Below are 19,727 nucleotides of genomic sequence, written 5' to 3' on the forward strand. Positions count from 1 at the left end.
ATGAGGTGAATCAACTGTGCAGCGCTGTCGAGAAGCGGGAAGTCCCTAAGAACAGGAGGCCTTAGGGAAGTAGAACTGGATCTTGAGGAGAGGATTGAGAAAGACACAAGAAGTGGGACACATGGCCCAAGGTTTGGCCAAACACAACAGCAGCAGTGTTGTGTGGGCAAGTGACTTTGTCCCTGCTGTTGCTGTGGCATTACCCTGGTGCCACGTCAGGATTTAGGAACTAAGTCCTAGTAAAAGGAGGACAGTGCCCTTGGTGCAGGGTGCTGGCTTCACTTCTAGTATTTCTATTTAACTCATTAACATTTATTTATTTAGTGTTGGGCTTCCTTTATAGCTCAGTTGGTAAAGAATCTGCCTGTAGTACAGAAGACCTGGGTTCGACTCCTGGGGTCGGGAAGATCCCCTGGAGAAGGAAATGGCAACTCACTCCAGTATTCTTGCCTGGATAATCCCATGGACAGAGGAGCCTGGTGGACTCCAGTCCGTGGAGTCACAAGAGTCGGACACGACTTAGCGACTAAACCACCACCACCACCACCATTTATTGAGTACCTACTGTATGCAAGGTGCTGATGCACTGATGCATAATGCCTAACTCTTTGCAGTCCCCTTCTGCCCAGCAGCTAAAGCAGTAGCTTAAATTTCCTTTAAACTCTTGAAATTTAGAGAAAGGCTATGTAAATTTGAATTATTTTCAATATAAGTGTGATGAATAAATCATAAAGGGCTTATGCATAGGAAGGAACCTTAGTCAGAGAATGACACCTTAAGAGTGAAGAATGAGACAAGAAGGCTGTGTACCAGGTGCCACCCACACCCAACAACATCAACCATGCTGCCTGTCCTCACACACGAGAGATACACGTATACCTGCACCTTGACTTCACTTCTTGCCTTGTCCTTCAATGCCAAATTCTGGTTGGGGGCGGAAAATAGCACCTCTTTCCACATAAAGACTTTGGGGATACCTGCCTTTAGATTCAGGCTGGATATTTAAATTACCTAGGATGCTGGATTTTAGCCATTTGCTTGTTTTAATAAAAAGAGTTAGGTGATATGACCACTGATGCATCCTGTTTCTCCCACAGGCTGTTGGGATGGAAAGGTGGAAACTCCAGAGACAGAGGCCCCGCTTTCCCTGAGCAGCTGAGCAGTCTGTGACCAAGGGAGGTGACGGCAACTGGGGATGCGATTTCCTCATTTCCTCCCCTGCCGTGGGTCTCATGGTCTCCACACTGCCTCCTGTCCTGAGGCGTAGGGGAAGGCCCCTGTCAAGTGCCTGCTGTTAGGGTGGGTTGTCATGGTAACCACTTGGGGCTGGGCCAGGGAGAAGGGGCTCCTACAGTGCATTGACGTAGACAGAGTACCATGGGGAGGGGAAGTGGGCCAGGAGAACAGTGAGACAGGGGTCTGGATGCCAGAGGACCAGCGAACATGATTATCACGTGCTCACTTGACACAGCATGATGCCAGCTGTGGTTGGGGGAGAGCCTGGGAAAGGTGAAATCTGCCTCTCCCTGCAAGGAATTAGATTACAGTCTCTTCACTCACCAAATGTAACAGGTACCTCTCTGGAGCTATACTCTGCAATACGTGATTCGGATTAATCAGATAGTAATATGGACATCTGCCTCCTCCTGCCTCCATGGAACTAATCATTGGGTGGCACTTATCAGAAGGGCATTGTTGTTTTTTTTTCAAATGCAGGAGGGTTTTGATCCATCTTTTATATTTTATGGACTGGTTTATTGAATGTAACCAAATCCCCTTCTCTTGATTAGTTATTGGCTGCTCAAATGAGAGCTTTGTGTCTACTTTAAGTTTTCTCTTTGATACCATCTGTCCTTGGCTCAGCTTTTCAACTGATCCCTATTAAGTTAAGATCGCTCAGTCATGTCTGACTGTTTGCGACCCTGTAGACTATATAGTCCATGGAATTCTCCAGGCCAGATTACTGGAGTGGGTAGCCTTTCCCTTCTCTAGGGGATCTTCCCAACTCAGGGATCGAACCCAGGTCTCCTGCATTGCAGGCGGATTCTTTATCAGCTGAGCCACAAGGGAAGCCCTATTAGGGGACAGGTAAAGAAAACTGCGATGAAGAATCTTTTATTATATGCCATAGGTAACCGGAAATCCTGAGCTCTGATTTTCCTATGAAGGAAAGGTTTCTGTTGATAGAAATCAGAATGACATATCTCAAAGCAGATATTGAATGGAGTAAGGAAGGTAACTGCAAGCTTCCATTCCTCCAGACACAAACATGCAATCGCTTGTACAATGGGCTTGTAGTAAATAGGCACATTTGAGTAACTCTTTGGTGGGTTTCTGTGGTAGCTCAGTGGTAAAGAATCCGCCTGCCAATGCAGGAGTCACAGGTTCAATTTCTGATCTGGGAAGATTCCACATGCTGAGGAAAAAGTAAGCCTGTGAACCACAACTACTGGGCCTGTGCTCTAGAGCCCGGGAGCCACAAGTACTGAGCCCACACGCTGCCCTCGAGCCTGCCCTCTGCAGCAAGAGAAGCCACCACAATGAGAAGCCCACACATGACCAGAAAATAGCCCCCTGCCTGCTGCAACTAGAGAAAAGCCTGCACAGCAATGAAGACCCACTGCAGCCAAAAATAAATAAATTTTAAAAAAAGAATAACTCTTTGGTAGGCAGGGAATCAGAAAGCGAACTGTCATTCAAAGCGCAAGAAATAGGATTTATAGCTGAGTAAGCATCACTCTGAGGTATGCAGTGAACATCTTCTGAGGTCCGGTGGTTCGGGTGGCCTGCATTTTAAGTGTTTCCTTCCACAGGCATGAATCTTGGTTGTTCTGACTTCCTTAGAACAACTAGATGATCTTTTCCTTCCTGCTGCCAAGATGGAGGCACCCTTGAGGTTCAGTTCTGGCTTTTTTAACTCCTCTATGTTCCTCCAGGTGAGGAGTGTGTCCTGATAGAGCATTCATCTGCACCTTAGAAAGCAAAGGATGCCGCTGACAGACATTAGGAAGGAAGATGCAGGAGTAACGGGATATTCCTAGTCAGGAGAAGGCCCATAGTTATGAAAGAAGTCAGAGACAGCCTCTGTATCCCCAGTGTCCCCATTAGTCATGACTATGGACATGCTTTGTCACTACAAACTCACCTGATTTTCGACAGCTTCATCATTCTCCAAAGAGTCTCCTGTACTTGCTAGTATTTTTTGAACACCTGAACTCTTTTGTGTCAGTTGTTGTGCTTCCAAAACTTGGAACAGATGAAGGCAAGTAAGATGCAGGCTTTGCCCTTGTCTAGACTATCGTCTAATGGACAACACTGACTAATGATGATGCAAGGTATTTTATCTGGTTAAAATACAAAGTGATAGACCCTGGAAGTCAGGGCCCAGTGACCGTGAACTCTGTGTTTCAATGCTGTCATTATTCTTCTGGTCTCAGCGTAATCACCCCGTTATCTACAAGTTTGTCCTCTCTTCCCAGTCTCACCCTTTGATATTCTATTCGTCTGCAACCTTCCTGACTTCCCTAAAATCACTCACCTGGCTCTCTTCTGCCACTGCCTGAAACAGGGCCTTTCTCCCACTTACCTACATCATGTTCCTTGTTTCCTGCCCACGGACCAACTCCCTTCACATCCATCCCAGACCTGGCAGCAAGAGTAATGCGCCTTCAGACATGTCCTTCCTCCTGAACTTCGTCTCCTGCACATTTAGCCATTCAGCAAACAGCTAAGAGGCGCGGAGAAGCCCTGGAAGCTCCCTGTGGCTTTGGGGATGAACTCTGAACCTTAGCCCAACCTCCTGTCTGGCTGCACCGGGCCTGTCTGATCTTCATCTCCCCTCTCTAAAAACGGACCCTCCAGGCAATGCTTTCTCCTTCCTCATACCTTGTCCTCTCTTCCTCTGTTCTTGCCGTTTCCTACCAGGGCGCCAGATCCACGCCACCACTCCCCGCCCTCCCGCAGCCTACCCACCCCCACCCCCCCAGCCATGGTCCAGTTACAGTTCTCCTCCGTGAGGCCTCCCTGACTGCTCTAGCCATAAGGGGGCAGAACTGAAAAACAGAAAACCCACTATCCAGTCAGGAGCAATCCACACTCATGTAAGAAGTGCCCATGAAACCCTTAGTACCTAAATCTGTGACTGCATCTCTCCTTAAACTTTGTTCAGAACTAATCAGGCATCCTTCAAGTTTCCCCATCCATGGTGGTCTATTTTAACTAGTGTTTTGGTTTGATCCATGAATGAAGAGAGAAATTTTCAGAACGGTAGAATCCCAAATGTCTATTATTAGCCTAATGACTGCTCTGTCAGTGATGGATCCTGAAGGTGACCTTGTACAAATATCAATGTCTTCTGTGTGGTTTCTTCTCCTGTGTTTCTGGAATTAAGGAAAGTGACAGGGGAGAGAAACTGGAGGTTTCTACGCGTGTGTGACTCACTGTGGCCCTTAGACACTAGCTATGGGGATGCAAGAACATAGGCATCTTAGAGATGAGCATAATTATTTGTTCTTTCATTATTATATGACAGTGTTATGAGCTGACTCCAGATTTCATGTGCTTTCAGTTTTAAAATGCTTCTTGACATCTGAAGAAATGCTGAAGGCACTTGCCTTCCCAACAGAAAATACTAAACATGATCATTCTGAAAACTGCCAGCAGAAAGATTAAGGTGGAGTGTGTAAGGGTTTGAAGTCACGTGTCCATGTATTTCTGCATTTGGGAGCTTGGCAGTCAGAAATAATGTGCTTTGTCTTTCATCCTGTCTTTCCCTTTTTTACCTAAATGTTAAAAAGCCAGGCATAATGAAGTGCATAAGATTGAAGGAGAAGTGGGTTGAAATACCTTCCTTTTGTGTGGAGGATCCGGCGAACTCGCTTAGGCTCCCTTCCTCTCTGCTTCGCGCCTGTCGAGACTAAGGAGACCTGGCAGCCGGAGATACCCTTGGGTGTTCAGGGAGATGGTTGGAGGCAGGCGCCTTTGATGTGCTCACCTACCAAAAATGTCACAGCACCACTGCTTCTGTTGTTTCACATTCAATGTGAAAGATTCACTAAAAGGTTAATTTCCAGTCTTGTCAAATATAGATTATTAAAGGCATTGTTGCTTTTCCGTGACATACCTGGAAAAGTCAGGGGGCACAAGGGAAGGCAGATGGAAAGATGGAGCCAAGTGCTGTCAGAAGCCCTCTGGATGCCCACGTCAGGGGACCTTTATCTCCACACAGCACAAGTAGTGATTGATGACTCTCTTGCAGGAGGAAACTGGAGGGGTGACTGCCTTTCTTCATGGTTGTTGTTTGTTGTTCAATCACCAAGTCCCATCCAACTCTTTGCAATCCCATGGACTGCAGCACACTGGTCTTCCCAGTCCTTCACTATCTCCTGGAGTTTGTTCAAACTCATGTCCATTGAAGCGGTGATGTCATCTGACCATCTCATCCTCTGTCGCCCCCTTCTCCTCCTGCCCTTAATCTTTCCCAGCTTCAGGGTCTTTCCAATGAGTCAGCTCTTTGCCAAAATATTGGAGCTTCAGCATCAGTCCTTGCAATGAGTATTCAGGATTGATTTCCTTTTGGATTGACTGGTTTGATCACCTTGCTGTCCAAGGGACTCTCAAAAGTCTCCTCAGCACCACAATTCAAAAGCATCGACTCTTCAGCATTCTGCCTTCTTTGTGGTCCAACTCTCACATCCGTTAATGACCACCGGAAAAACCATAGCTTGACTAGACAGACCTTTGTTGGAAAGTGATGTCTCTGCTTTTTAATACACTGTCTAGGTCCATCATAGATTTAGGCCTAATCTCTTATAGGACTGGTTTTGGTAACTATTTGTCATTCTTTGTCTTTACTCTGGGGTACAGATTGCCCATATTTTTTTAAAAAAGATTTTTATGTTTCTATTTGTTTTGATTTCTAGGCCTGTGTTTAAATGACAAAAACACCAGATTGAAAGACGGTCCATCTGGTATCTTTGGCTTTCAGAAAAGCCAGTTTGAATCACATCATAGTTGATCCAATGGCTGGAAAACACATATTTACTCAAAATATGGTTAATTCAATGTCTCTGAGTAATCCTAGATTTTGTTGTCTTGGATGGATCAGGCTTTAATTTCTCCCCTTCTTGTCTTCAGTTTGAGAGTCATTGTGAATGACAAAAGGAGCATGGGATTCAGAGAGACCCAGACAGAAGTTCTGGCTTTTCTATGTGAGAGCTTTTGCCCTTGGGCAAGACACTTAATCTCTCTGAACCTTGTTTTCTTCATCTGATACAAGGTTGTTGATACCTACTATAGGATTTAGGCTAAATCAGAAAACTCATATAAAACTATCTAATGTAGGAGCCAGCAAGTTAGTGGTTTACTGTCCAAAACTGGCCTCCATTTTCTTGCTTAGTTCTTTTATTTTTCTGTTTTCCTTCTTAGTATTTTTCTTTTCCTTTACTTTTTTCCCCAAAGATAGTAGTAGTACATGAATCTTTTAATGCAATTAAGTTGGTAACATTAATTGAATATTTGTTGTTATAAACAGTATGATTTTCTGAGACGTTGTATTTGAAGTACACTTTTTAATAATAGTGCAGTTACCTTGAACTTGAAGTTTGGAGTTAGGGCTTCCATAAAGGAATACTTCCTGTCAAGAGGTATTTACTTTACTAGATACAGAAGGGAGGAAGAATGCCCTGATGTTAATTATTTAAAGCCACTTTTTCTAAAAAACATTTCCCAAACCCAAATGATTCTGTTTGTTGCCTATAGACATTAGCAGTGCTATTCTACACTGTCATAGACATGGTTCAAAAAATACAGGAGGGGACATTTTGATGGGCGGTAATATTTCAGGATGATCAAACTTTTCTGCCTGTGTGCTTTGTTTAAATTTTGTTTTTAAACACCAGCTAGAATCTGTGAAGAAGCCTTTTTCTTTCTGAATTTATTTTTTATGGTGGACCTAATAATGGCCTAGCAGATGACCTGAATATCTGAAAACACCTTAAGAAGCGGAAACACCTGCACATATTGCCAGGGACAAGGTAGGGGAGTAAGTAGGCAAAAATATGGTCTTCGGGAAATGAAGTGATTTTCTGCTGAATAGCGTTAGGTGCTCTATAAACAGAAGCTGCAAAATAAATATTAATCCTCACAGTGGCCCTGGTCACTCAGGGAAGACATGCTTGCTTCAGGAACTGCTCTGAGGAATGATGAAGGAAAATCTGAATGAAAACCAACCCAGAAAACATATTAAAACCCAGCATATGAAACTTTACTACAGAAAGGGTAAATTCAGATTTCCAATCTTTAATTTTTTTTGCTTTGTTTTTAATTAATTTTTACTGGATTACAGTTGCTTTTACAGCATTGTATTAGTTTCTGCTATACAGCAAAAAGAATCAGCTGTCTGTATAAATTTATCCACTCTTTTTTGACTTCTGATTTTTTAAAAAGAGAACTGGGAAGGAGCAGAGAAAGCTTAGGATGATCAGGGTGGCATAGATAACTGAATGAACTCAGACAAAGTGCAAGGCCATGAAGACTGTGTCTTTGTGTGTGTGTGTGTTTTCAAAATTGAAGTATAGTTGGTTTCTCAAAGAGCTGGACACAACTGAAGTAACTTAGCACAATGTCCATAGTTGATTTACAGTGCTTCACATACACAGCAAAGTTTTTCAGTTATATATAAGAATCTGAAAAAAAAATTATGTATTATTTTTCAGACTTTTTTCCATTTTAGGTTATTACAAGATATGGACTATATAGTTCCCTGTGCTAAGGACCACAACTTATATGGAGGAAAGTTCATGGGAGAGTCAGTCATTACTTTACCAGTACAGCCCAGAGACTTTGGCCTTTTTCGTAAACAGTGCGTTGTTTATCACTTTCCCATACTTGTGCTTCAAGTTTCTCAAAAATAGAGTATTTAAAATAATTACTGATAAATATGTAAGCACTCAGTGGAGGGACTTTATTGGAACACTGACTATTGATGGGAGCCTAATTCAGAAGGGCAGCTGTTTGTTCCTTTGTTTTCAAGACTTGATTGAACTTGTTACAATGTCGCTTTTGTTTCGTTTCAGTTTGGGGGCTGTGAATCATGTGGGGTCTTAGCTTCCGGAGTATGGAACCCATACCCTCTGCATTGGAAGGCAAAGTCTTTACCACTGGACCTCCAGAGGAGTCCCAGGGCAGCTGTTTCTTAAGTCTTGGTGGGATGAGAAAGACACGGTCCAGGGCCTCTCATCGTGATCCTGGGCCCCTAGCCTCGTCCACATTACCCTTCGTTTCCCTCTCTGTGAGGAGATGCTAGATATCGTCTGAGGCATTTCAGAACTAGAAAATGGCTGTGCCAGGTGGTGAAGGTAGACTCTTCTGCGTCTAAGGAGGATAGTTGTTTGGAAAGCAGAAGTTCTTCTCAGTTGTTTTCAGGGACTCCAAGAGACAGCCCACTCCAGTATTCTTGTTTGGAAAATCCCATGGACAGAGGAGCCTAGTAGGCTGCAGTCCATGCGGTCACTAGATTCGTGACCACAACTGACCACACATGTGAGCACACACAAGGAGACAGCATAGTGGTAGTTATTTTTCGCTTCCTGCATTGCTCTTTCTATTCCTCACCTGATAATAATACATGACTTCTTGTCTTCAGGGGAAACTATATACATGTAAAAGCAACAATTAAGTATGAAGATGCTAAGTCCGTCCTAAACCTTGCCGTTTGTTCATCACCATCCCTTTTGCTTTTTTTGCCTTCATGCTCAACCCAAGTGGGTTTGCTTGCAACAAACTGCAGATTTCCAAGTCACACCTACCACCCAGCAGCTTTGGGATAAAAATGTCATGTAGTCTATTTTACTTTGAAAGGATTCCTTTTAAAGAAATAATTTTGCAGGAAACAGAACAACTCAAGCAGGCTGTTCCCTACTCTCCCTTTTCTATAAGCTTTGAAATTTTTTGAAGAAGGAAATCTTCCCCACGGATGCAATAGGTATATTATGCTTTGGGAGTGTTGAGGGCACAAATGGGATTTAAGCATGCTCCACTGTCGTGCAGATTGAGGAGTGCCTCGAAGGAGCACATTTGTCTGAACACATGCCTGACTCTTATTCTACTTGTTTTCTGGCTACAAAAATAACCATCAGCTGTGTTGTCTCCCCATAGCCCTTCCAAAAGGGAGAAAGCAAGAATTTTGTTTCCGAGAGCCATTCTCAAAGGTGGTACATCCAGCTTTGTTGAAGGGGCTCTTCCCCAGACACAAACTTCAGAGCCAGCTGTGATGGGAGGTCCAGGACAGCGTCCATGGGTCGGTCTGTGTGTAACTGCTTAGAGTCTGCGTGGCGGCTGTCATGAAGCTGTGTTCCCAGCAATGACACTTCTCCCTGAGCTTTCTCTGAAGCAGAGGGGTCACCTGTGCACAGGGAATCTGTGTCCTTTTTGTCAGCGTGAGTCGGTAGGCCACCATCGAGTCTTGGGGGAAAAGGGGGCAAAAGCCAGATTTTTGTGTCCAAAAAAGAATCTTTTCACAGCTGACAGCTGTATGCAGAGAGTAACAGTCCACTTCGATGAGCATTTTAAAATATGAGGATTTGAGACTCTTGGCTTTGGATGAAAACCAAGTGATCTGGGACCAAGTGATTGAGTAGTTCCAATTGTATGTCTCTTCCTGACCACACAGGTATGATGATTCTAAGGACAAAAGTGGGGGTGATAGACCTGGTTAAACCTTTGATCATATAAAGGAAATGAGTGAGCATGAATATGAGATTTATTTTTCTTTAGGATGCTTTATTTATACCATGCTACCATTTATTCCCCAAAAGACACTTAAGGAGGAGAATTAGACAAAAAGACGTCCCTTCTGGAATCCGGTACCAGGTTCACAACTGGGTATTTGGGATACAAACCGGACATTTTCGCGCTGGGCGCAGCATGACCAAGCACACAAGGCACGCTGCCTGGAGCTTTGATCTCTCTTCCCTGTTGAGCTGGATGCGCATCTTTTGTGCTTTTGTGTTGATGAACTGTACAGAGACCATCAAGAATGTCCCAGAGTAGAAGCAATCAGAAGGAGAATCAGCTACTTTGTCTCAAAACACACGCTTAGACACACTCTTAGAGTGTCTGGGATGGTTCCCACAGAATTGATGATGATGTGTAGAAATGGGCTGTCTTTGATCTAGTGAAGCAAATCTGTTTTTAGGAACTGCAATCTGATAAATGTCATTCCTCCTCCATTTCTCTCCTGGACTGATGTTTTCCTTCCTGATGGAAAACACACAGTCATAGCTTATTATCTCAGCATCGTATGATACTAGAACCACTATTTGAAAGCTGTGTTAGTGCTACTGCTGCGGTTCACTGTATTTTGCAGGATGAAAAACATGCATGAAGCTTGGCCATCCAGATTTCGAGAATTCTAGCTGTGTGGTAGACTTCTTACCCAGAATCTGAAATGAAAGGGAGAGAGAAAGTATGATTTGGCCAGAGTTTCTCCTAAACCTTACTGAGGCTCAAAAGATCTTCCCCTCTGCCACTAGGTTCGGTGGAGGAGTGGTCTCATTTTATGAAAACACTGATACTTCTCTGCTTGCGTAAGCTACATCCACATGGAACTAATAGCCAGCACCTCTGACGCTTGCCAGTCTGGAACGGTGGACAAATCCTCACCACCGATCCTGTGTCTTTTCTCTTTCTGACTGTATTAGCATAGACGACAGCATTTTTGTGTAGTTTAGAAAGCAAATGCTGTATACAGAAGACTTTGAGGCTGTACAATCAGGAAAACAGGGTATTGCAGCCAAATTCATATACAGGAGAAGATGTCTCTTTTTTCTCTGTTGAAGGGCAGGATGGGAGTGTGTGTGTGTGTGCTGTGAATTCCTTGGTAATTTGTGCTGCAAAACTGGGCTGCTCCCTGTTAGCAAGAAGTCAGTCATATCCTCTGAGCTTTGCAGGGAAGGGCTAATGCAGCCACAAGGAATGTTTCAAAGTCGAGATGAGGTTTCGGACTCCTTTGCATGTGGAAGTGTTGGCCAGAAATAGCAAATGCCAGCCCTCCCAGAAGCATTTCCAGCTCTCTTCGGGATAAGAACAGTACATGCAAGCATCACTAGGTGGCATAGCTGCCCTGGTGTATTATTCTCGTGGAGCCTAGCTTGTAACTGCGGTGGGATGCTTTGATGCTATACCTGATAGGATACCTATCCAGGGGCATCAATACAATTCATTCAGGTCAAGCAGAAGATTCCATTAGCAGTGGATCACTGGATTGACTCCAAGTCAAAGAGAAGCTATGGTTTAGGAATCCTAAGTGTAAACCTCTGCACACCACCATTCATCCTGCTCAGGCTGCTGCTGAAACAAAATTGCTGCGAGAGCTCAGGCTTTCCAAGTTCATGATCAATATGCCCCATAAGGCTATGTCTCTGCTTCATCCTTACCAGCTCATACCTGACCGCCACACATACAATATGTATACATTCATACATATATCCTCCTCTTTGAAGTGATCAGGGAGATTTTAGAAAAAACTCCATATATACATGCATACGTATACACATGTGGGCTTCCCTGGTGACTCAGACGGTAAAGCGTCCACCTGCAGTGCAAGAGACCCGGGTTCAGTCCCAGAGTCGGGAAGATCCCCTGGAGGAGGAGTGGCAGCCCACTCCAGTACTCTTGCCTGGGAAATCCCATGGACGGAGGAGCCTGGTGGGCTACAGTCCATGGGGTTGCAAAGAGCTGGACACGACTGAGCGACTCACACTTTCATTTCATGTGTGTGCATGCAGGTGTGGTTACGTGTAGTAATGAGCACTATGACATTAAAAGACTCAAATCAGTATACAGCATTTGATTTCACCACTAACCCATTTCCCTGAACCACACTTTTTACCATCCTTATAGTTGGGGTCAGAAAACCACCACCACCCATGGGGCAAACCTGGCCACTGCCTGTTAAGTTGTACTGCAGCGGAGCCAGCCTCGTTTTGTTCATTGTCAGTGGCTACTTTGGCAGAACAGCAGAGCTGAGCACTGACACAGGAACACATGATTCATAAAGCCTAAAGTATTTTCTCTCTGGTCCTTGACTGAAAGCATAGCTAACTCCTGCCCTCTAGATAACAGTTTGGGAAACCCACTTCATTCCTAGGATCAATGTTTCTAACAAATTCCTCAAGTCAATGTTGAGACACTTCCCGTGGCTAGTAAAATTTGTTAAATAACTATAGTAAATAACCTCCTTGTTGACAATGAAAGCATTTTGACAATAACATGGGAAGACAGTAGGCCATTGTATATGGTCTGTGTCTTTAGGAGCTCACACACCAGGTTGGAGGGCGTTTATGTGAGAAAGAGCCCAAGGCACAGACCAGTGGGTGCCAGTGGGTGTTCTCAACAGTACGAGGAGGCAACCTGGCATCGTAGAGAGAATGCAGGCGGGTGAATCAGGGAAATGATCACGGAATTTAAGCCAAAAGGTTGGAGTTTGGTTTGAGCTGTAACACGTTAGCCTGTGATAACAATAAAACCTACTTTTTATCAAGCGCTTGCTATATGCCAGGAACTCTCCCAACTCTTTGACATTGTTTAAATTTCCTTTAATATTTATCACAGTGGTATAGTGATCCCAGGTTATCATTGAGGAAACAAGGTTTCAGGTTAACTAGCTTATGAAAACAGAGCGTATACCTAGGAAGGGATGAACAAGGACCAAATCGGGAATGTGTGATGAGTGACCACTCTGTTAGAGTGGCTCCTCCATACAGATATTACTTAACCTCAGCGCTTCCCTGAGGAGGCAAGTTGTCGCAGCACACCTTGCTCACAGACTTGCTGCAGCATTTCATGGGCTTAAGGCTCTCACACTCTGCTGTGAACAACCACGAGGCAGACACCATGGCGCCTCAGGTGGTAGGAAGGTTGCTAAGCAGTTAATGCAAATGGGCTGCCTCTGAGTTGCGTATTAAAGGATAAAAGAAGGAAGGGAGGAATGAGGTATTTAGGGTGGTAGAAAGTGATGGTGCCATGTGATCAACTTTGAAGGCATTAGGAAGGTTTGGGGGAAAAAATAACACGTATTAGTAGTAGTAAGCTACATACACACGGTATATACATATATATACACTGATTTGAGTCTCTTAAACTTCACAACACCTAGTATCATGTTAAGAGCTCTGAGAAGTCCTGCAGTTAAACACTATTCACCTTGTTAACCTTCAGCTTTCCTCCTTCTGTGAGCACAGAATGCCTTTTTCATAGGATGTCACTTAATTAACCTCTTACCTACCAGTATGTCCTGCTGACCAGTTGGAAATGCTGGATTTCTTGGTGTTGACTCACTACAGTCAAACCCACTGTGTCTCTTATTGGTAGAGTATTTGCCTTTACAGAAGTGTTACTTTCATTGGAGGCCATGGACCTGTATGATGACTGATTTCTACAATTCTGTATTTGTCCACCAAAAGAAGTTAGCGTCTCATCCAGGATGGGCCAGCTGCACCAAATCCGAATGGGAGGAAGCTGGAGTAGGGATATGGCTGTGCACTCCCTGTGTTGAGCTCCAACATTAAGTGGGAGTTCTTAGAAGCTGTGTGGTTTGATACATCTGTCTCCTTGGCTGCTATGCCAGCTTTCCATGACAGTGCTCTTCATCATCTGAAACATGTAATTGCTTTTGAAGACAACAAGAGAACTGTGGCAAGAGAACTCTCCACAGTCTCCAAAAACACCGCATTGCCAGTGTTTCAGGCCCAGTCAACTTCAGCAGATGTGATATTAGGATGTGGTGTTTCAGACCCAAAGGAGTATGCAAGGGGCCACCTCAGAGTGGCTGCCGCCATGGGCCTCTTGTTTCCAAGTAAGGATTTGTAAATGGAGATTGATCCACCATACAAAAGCATAATGGAGACCAGAAGGGGAAGTTGATGTGAAGAAAGGGGTTCAAAGGTGATTCTGTGTTTTGCAGCAGATGACCCTTGGCTGCACCTGCGGCCAGAAGTGGGTCTTATCTCCCATTAAGCTTCAGGATACGGTGTGTGCTCTGAGTCTTAAGTAGAAGAAACTGTAAATAGTAAGGCCAAAACCCACTGTCACCACCAGCCACTATTTAAAACCTCCGTTAGGCCTCCTACGCAGATGAGAATTGTTTGAGGGGACTGTATGGGTTTTGCTGAAATTGACGTCAAAATCTCCTTGTGTCCTGAGCTGATGAAATTTCTAAAACTGTGCATGCCAGCAGATTGTCTCTGTTGACGAGAATAACCAGAAACAGGCAGGCTGCTCAGCCCTGATGCTCACTGGGCTTTGGGGGCAAAGGCCACTACGAGGTCTGGGGTGTGGGCAAGAGGGGAGCAGCTCCCCCAAAGAAAGGGATCTCATCCTCCTCTCCGCGTGACCCTTCACAGAAGGCGGAGACCCTGTGTCAGAAGAGGTCTCTGCCTTCCTCTGTTCCCAGGTCTGGCTGAGCCAGTGACCTCCCTGGAGGCCTGGCTGATGGGAAGGAGGAAACCAGGATTAAGTCTTCAGCTCTCATTTGCTAGGGGAACATGTACACTCAGATCAATGGAACTGGGTGACTTTGGAGCAAGTTCTCATAGTATTATGGATGAGAACAGGCTGAACAGACCTGCATTTCATTTAACCAATGATACCATCATAATCCGACTTTAAAGTGCTCTTGGTGCTATTTATTTTTTAATACAGTTCACAAGGAAGACTTCATGAAGGATGCTGATTTAAAATGCGGTATTTCAGGTGAAATGGCAGGTGAAGCTCAGCTCCATTTTGAACACATGGATCACACATTCTATATGGATGCTGGTATCCCCCTTTAGGCCAGTGCTCATTTCCAAAGCCATGTCTAAATCTCTGATTACATAAACACACGCATCACTTCTACTTCTTGGAGAATTTTAAAGTCCCTCATTTTGTTGCCATGAGAATAAGCGTTTTGGTTAAGATGGTCCATCCTGGCAAATGGGTCTGCAAGAAATGCCGAATTAATGTTCTCTTTTTATAGTTGGGGAAACCACAGCAAAAAGTTGTGGCCAACTTTACTTTTCTTTCCAAGTCTATTCAGGATATGAACAGTTATGGGGCAACAATGGAGTGGGATATTTTGTGTACTATCAGACATACGAAAAAGGAAAACTATAACACTGTCATTGGCAAGGAGCAATGCAGTGGAAAGGAAAGTGATGCCTGTGAATTTTTCACTGGATTTTTCCTTGACCAATTTGAAGACCCTCATTGTGATTTATTTCTCAAGGACACAGTGAGGAACACTCCACGGAGAAGTTCCAGTTGCCCTTTGGAGACGGCAGCATTCTGGGGGGGGGGGGGGGTATATGTATATCTGCTCATTCATGTCCTTCCTTTGCAATCCCATGGACTGTAGCCCACCAGGCTCCTCTGTCCATGGAATTTTCCAGGCAAGAATGCTGGAGTGAGTCACCTAAACTGAGCCCATCTGACTGCCCTAGCACTCTCATGAGACCCAGATACCATTTGAAATAAAAGATGCTCTCAAAGAAGAGAGGTCCTTGAGCTTGAAAATACCGACTCCATACGATAATACGATACGATGTGCTGTCTGGCGAGAAGCTGGCTCTGAATGGCCCAGAGGGTCTTTGTTTCTCATCAGAGCAGCCTTGAAGTCAGAGGAACCCAAAAGCGTTCACACTGGTGAGGCCGTTCCTTCCTTCCCTGCTCAGAGTGTACAGATCCTGTTGGAGTCCTTGCTAGGAGCACTTCTGGCTCCTTTTCTCCCGTGCCAGTACTGGAGCCTGGTGCGTAATGCTGCACCCAGGCCAAGTGGGACTGGTTGGTTTTCTTAAAAAGATATTGAAACGTGAAACACAACTGGCAAAGGAGCCCTGCTGCTTGGTGTTGGGAGGTGGGGAGCACCTTCCATTCACCATGAACACCTTGGCAGCATCTCTCTGGCTTCCTCTGGCTCTGGCAGGCTGAACTCCAAGCTGCCCTAGTGTGGTGGCCCGCAAGTTGGCTATGATGTACGTTCTGTGTGCCCAAGTCCACCTTCCCCCTCACACGAGGCTTATCTCTAATAGAAACCTACAGACTGTAACCTACCACTTGTCCTGGGGAGCCCATCCCCTGGGACAATTGTCAGAGCTAAGAAAGAGCAGATGACGCTTTACAGGAAAGGGGGGGAGGAAAGGTGAGACTGTAGGTGCGCCAGCCCTATTCGTGTGCCCTCTGGCCACACATGGACTGCTCTTCCTCCTCTTGCTCACTAACAGGGAGATTTTTTTTTTTTTTTTTAAGACACTGCTTTATATTGCCCTACCTCCATTTTCTCTGTCTCTCCCTCCATCTATTTGCAGCTTCTGATGGCATTTTCAGGACCTCATTTTTTTTCTCTCTCTCAAGGTCTCTTTTTCTTCATCTTTTGCCTTGTTCCCCGATTTCTTAGCCGCTGCTATTTTTCCTGTCTACCCACCACCTGCCCCAGACCTCTGTTTTTCTGGCCTGAGGGTGGCTGGGTGGGGAGTTGCGGATGTCTGGGAGTGAATGCCAGGAGGCAGAGACAATAGTTGTGACTTTGTTCTCTGCAGGCCATGACGTCCCTTTCCCTGAGCATTTGCTTCTGATTTAGAAAAATCAGCTTTACGAGTGTATGTTTTTATAGCTAACATGATCAGACATTCCAGTTGAGTCGAGGATTTTAGGTCTAGAAAAGGAATGAGGTGCAGAGTTGGGATGCAGAGCAATCCTTTGTCAGTTCTCTGCTTGGCCAAACACTGTCGTGTGCCCTGTGCCGTGGGGCCTTCCTTGCCCTGTCCTCTTACTCTGCCCCATCTCCCCTGTCGAAGGCCTCTCCTCTGTGCTTCCCCTTGGATGCTCTGGGTACCTTGAGAGGCCTGGAGAAGCAACCTGCGCAGTTTGGTTCCTCTAAGTCCTCCTCTTTTGATCTCTGCTTTCTTGCTTCTGTGAAGTTATTGAGAGCTGGCCCTTAGCTTCTCAGTACTGTGATTACCATTTATAGGAGGTCTATTTACAGCCTTGATGCCAAACCATAGAGTTTGGTGAGAGATCCAGGATCCTGAATTTCTGACCAGCTCCTGGGACCTAGGAATGTAGAGACCACAGTTTTTCTCAAGACTTGATACTATGTGCCTGCTAAAAAGAAAGGTGATTAATCTGACAAGGGTATCAGTCTTTATGAGCTAAAGAGAAAGCCAGGAGAGCACCTTCCCTTCTCCCCGAAGTGTTCTCTGTGCAGCTACTTCCTAGAGATAGCTCATTTCCTCATTTAACAAATATTTCTCAAGTGCCTGCTGAGTTCCAAGCAATGTTCTAGGCCCTAGGGCACTGCTTCTCAAACTCTAAAGTTCATGTAAATTACCTGGAGAATCTTGTTAAAATGCAGATTCTGATTCAGTGGATCAGTTGTTGTTCTGTTGCTCAATCGTGTCTGATTCTTTGCGACCCCATGGACTGCAGCACACCAGGCTTCCCTGTCTTTCACCCAGAGCTTGTTCAAACTCATGTCCATTAAGTTGGTGATGCCATCCAACCATCTAGTCCTCTGTCATCACATGGATCACAGCCTTGTCTAACTCATGAGCCATGCTGTGTAGGGCCAGCCAAGATGGATGGGTCATGGTGGCGAATTCTGACAAAACACGGTCCACTGGAGAAGGGAATGGCAAACCACTTCAGGCTTTCTCTGCCTGGAGAACCCCATGGACAGTATGAAAAGGCAGTAGGTCAAGAGGTGGGACTGAAGATTCTTTGTTTCTAACAAGCTCCCAGTTGATGATGGTGTTGCTGTTCCATGGAGCACATCACAGCTGATAAGGGTCTAGACCAGTGCTTTTCATAGGAAACATAGCCTGAGCTACAAATATTAGCCACATGTTGTTGTTTAGTAGCCAAGCTGTGTCCAACTCTTTTGACCCTGTGAACTGTAGCCTGCCAGGCTCCTGTGTCCATGGGATTTCCCAGGCAAGAATACTGGAGGGGGTTGCCATTCCCTTTCCTAGGGGATCTTCCTGACTCACGGATCAAACTCATGTCCTACCTTGCAAGTGAATTCTTTACTGCTGAGACCCCAGGGAGGCCTGATTAGCCACATAGGCAACTTTAAATGTTTTCATGGGCATGTTAAGAAAAGAAAAGGTGAAATGGATTTTGAAGGACTGTGTTGCTTAACCCAGTGTGTTCAAAATACTGTCATTTCAGCAAGTAATCAACATAAATGTTGTTGAGAGACACACATGAAGTCTTCAGAAGCAGGTGTGGGTTTTGCACATCTTGAGCACATTTCAGGTGGGAGTAGCCACATTCCAAGTACTCGAGTTCACGCGCAGCATTTGGCTCTTGTGTGACCCAGGGCAGGTCCAGGCACTGCCCTCATCACTGGGGAGCGCAGCACAATGACTCTGAGAAAGGTAGATGGTGCCACCACTGGGCCAGAACTCCAGTTCCAGGCCTATGTGATCTCCTTTCGTGAGGAGCAGCCTCAGTGATACGAATCATAGACCAGCTCATTTCCCATCCCATGTGAGTGAGTGAAATAGAAGTCCCAGTGCACAAACCCATTGTCCTCCTATCAGAGAATGCTCACTGTTTGTGGGTGGATGGGGTTTCCTTCCCTCTTACCTGCTAAGCCCATCCTGCTCCATTGAAATGGACTCTCCTCAAACTGCTGCTGAGTTAAGGGGACAGGAGAAGCTGGGGCCGCATCCTGACTCTGTCCAGGTTTGTGTCTGATGTCCAGTTTTTTAAATTTATTATTATTATTTTATTTTATTTATTTGGGTCTGTTGAGTCTTAGTTGCAGCACATGGGATCTTCGTTGCATTGGACAGGAACTTTTGCTGCGGTGCGTGGACTCTCTAGTTGTGATAAATAGGCTCAGTAGTTGTGGCTTGAGGGCTTAGTTGCTCCCTGCCATGTGAAGTCTTAGTTCCCTGACTAGGGATTGAACCTGTGTTCCCTGCATTGCAAGGCAGATTCTTAACCGCTGGACCACCAGGAAAGTCCCTGCTGTCCAATTTTTTGAACACAGCTTTACTCTGGGTACCAAATTCTACCTTGTGCACCACTGTAGGTTATCTTGACACCCTGGCCAGCGTGGTGAAAAAGTGAGATGAGAGCACAAAGCACGGTGCTCATGAGTCCCCACTGCACCTCCTGGTTCCGCCAGTCAGAGCAAAAGGACCAGGTTGGAGGACATTTAAACAGAATCTTTACCTTGCTCACCTGCTCTCTGCTCTATTCCCCATCCCCAGTGCTCTGCTTCTATAGTGTTTTGAAGGGACTTTATCCTTGGTGACAATGCCCTGGGATGTGGCCAGTGTGGCTGCTCTGGGAGACACCTGTGTTACAGGCATGAACCTAGAACATGATGCATTTCCATGGTTAGGTCGAGTTTTCTCAGGCCCTGTGCCTGGTGCTTGACTTTAAATGCCTCTATTTGATTAAAATAAATTCTGAAATCAGGTTTCAGGGCTGGTGCAATGATAGCAATTAGTGCTTATATAGCACTTTTTGATTTATGTAACTTTTTAACCTTCTCTCACTTTTACAAAGTTCATGACAGGTAAGTGTATACCTTGATTACGTGTGTTAAGTCACTTCAGTTGTGTCCGACTCTTTGTGACCCTATGGACTGTAAGCCGCCAACTCCTCTGTCCATGGGATTCTCTAGGCAAGAATACTCGAGTGGGTTGCCATTTCCTTCTCCAATACCTTGATTATAG

General features: G+C 45.0%; 1 protein-coding gene across 2 annotated transcripts in view; it reads left to right on the forward strand.

Moving 5' to 3' along the window:
• Positions 1–19,727, forward strand: part of RORA (RAR related orphan receptor A) — an 807,747-nt gene that overhangs the window by 172,400 nt on the left and 615,620 nt on the right. Inside the window, exon 1 of one of the 2 annotated variants that reach the window (XM_027971773.3) lies at positions 1–19,727. This exon is cut by the window's left edge and continues 172,400 nt beyond it; it is cut by the window's right edge and continues 231,162 nt beyond it. The exons of the other annotated variant lie outside the window; for it this stretch is intronic. The gene's annotated coding sequence lies outside the window, so the exon portion shown is untranslated. 2 annotated transcript variants of the gene reach the window in all.

This window comes from Ovis aries, chromosome 7, assembly GCF_016772045.2.
Source record: "Ovis aries strain OAR_USU_Benz2616 breed Rambouillet chromosome 7, ARS-UI_Ramb_v3.0, whole genome shotgun sequence".
Taxonomy (NCBI): Eukaryota; Metazoa; Chordata; class Mammalia; order Artiodactyla; family Bovidae; genus Ovis; species Ovis aries.